At 38.3% G+C, this 1,579-nt stretch overlaps 1 pseudogene; it reads left to right on the plus strand.

Moving 5' to 3' along the window:
• Positions 1-1,579, plus strand: part of LOC102241156 — an 11,641-nt pseudogene that overhangs the window by 9,175 nt on the left and 887 nt on the right.

Raw genomic sequence — 1,579 nt, forward strand, 5'->3', positions numbered from 1 at the left:
CATGCATATAAGCATAAGCGATGGATGCATACAACAGGGGGTGAGGGTGAGGGAAGACTGGGGCGATGAGGGGACAATGGGGGGATAAAGACACATTTGTAATAACTTAATCAATAAAATAAAATAAAAATAACTCACCATTTGCAACAGCCTTGATGGACCTGGAAAACATTATGCTAAGTGAAATAAGCTAGTCAGAGAAAGGTAAGTATCACATGATCTCACTCATAAATTATTCTAATGAACAAAATAAACTGATGATGAAAAATAGACCCAAAGACATAGAAGCATGGAACAGACTGTTGAACTTCAGAAGGAAGGCAGGGGAGGGTGGATGGGAAGAGATCAATCAATGAACTTGTATGCATATATGCATAACTGGTGGACACAGACAATGGGTTGGTGAGGGCCGGGTTGGGGAGGGGGGGCAAGGGTGAGCTAGAAGATGTAAATGGGGGGAAAAGGGAACTTATGTAATACATTCAAAAATAAAGTTTAAAATAGAAAAAAATAGTTTAAAAAGATAACTGAATCATGTTGGTAAACTAAACACAAAAATTATCTGCACACATATACACACACACAAAGAAAGGATGCCATCAGGAGAACAGAAATTGTGAGGAATTCTTTAAAGACAGGATAAGCAGAGGCTACAAGATTGGTTAATTCAGAGAACTTGAAATATCTGCAATAGAAAACCTGAGCACATTCAGAGAAACTTTAAGAGCAGTAAATGAAATTGCAACACTGTAGACAGTCCTTGGTGAACTGTGAGATTAAAGAACTACTCTGTGAACTGTAGATCTGTGTTACCTTGCTCAGCTCTAACCCTCCCCCACTCCTACTTACATAGGACAGTAAACACCTGTAGTTTTGGATCCCTTTAATCACACTGAACTACACTCCAAGTCAGTGAATGAATATAAGACAATAGCAGATCTGCAGAGAAGGAAAACAATAGGACACATCTACATAGAAGGAAAAAAAAACGCTAGTCTTCCAAGGTCAGAAATATCATACTTGTTTTGGTACCTGTAAGCTCCATGCCAAGTATCCCCAAAGGAAAAAAACAAACAAACACTGAATAACTGACACACTCCACATCCCATTGGAGCAGAAGTCTAGTAGAGAAATGGAAATCACAATTCTAGATCAGATGCATGCTAATTACCTAGGTTGATCAAGTAAGTCCTTTATCCATAAATATAAATGAACAAAGGTTTGTTAGATGTCTGAGGAAGGTACAAGAGAAGATCATAATGAACACACAGAACTACTTCATTTCGGAGTGGGGGGGACCCACATAAAATACAGGAAACAAAGGAGAATTTTACCAAAAATTCAAATTCATATAGTCAGAATTTTAAGGGAAGAAAATGGATTTATAAAATTAAAAAAAATGTTGACCACAGAAGAAAACAACTAGAGGACAAATAAAGTTCTTGCAAGATAGAAATATTATTGCAAAATTTAAAAGGTCAAATGCCTGGTGCTCAGGGCAGATTCTCCCTGCTTCATCCAGGCTACGATGGAACCTGGCACATGTCCATGGTGCACTGCCCACTTGAGCCCCCCTTTT

This window comes from Myotis brandtii, unplaced genomic scaffold (assembly GCF_000412655.1).
Source record: "Myotis brandtii unplaced genomic scaffold, ASM41265v1 scaffold445, whole genome shotgun sequence".
NCBI classification, from domain to species: Eukaryota; Metazoa; Chordata; class Mammalia; order Chiroptera; family Vespertilionidae; genus Myotis; species Myotis brandtii.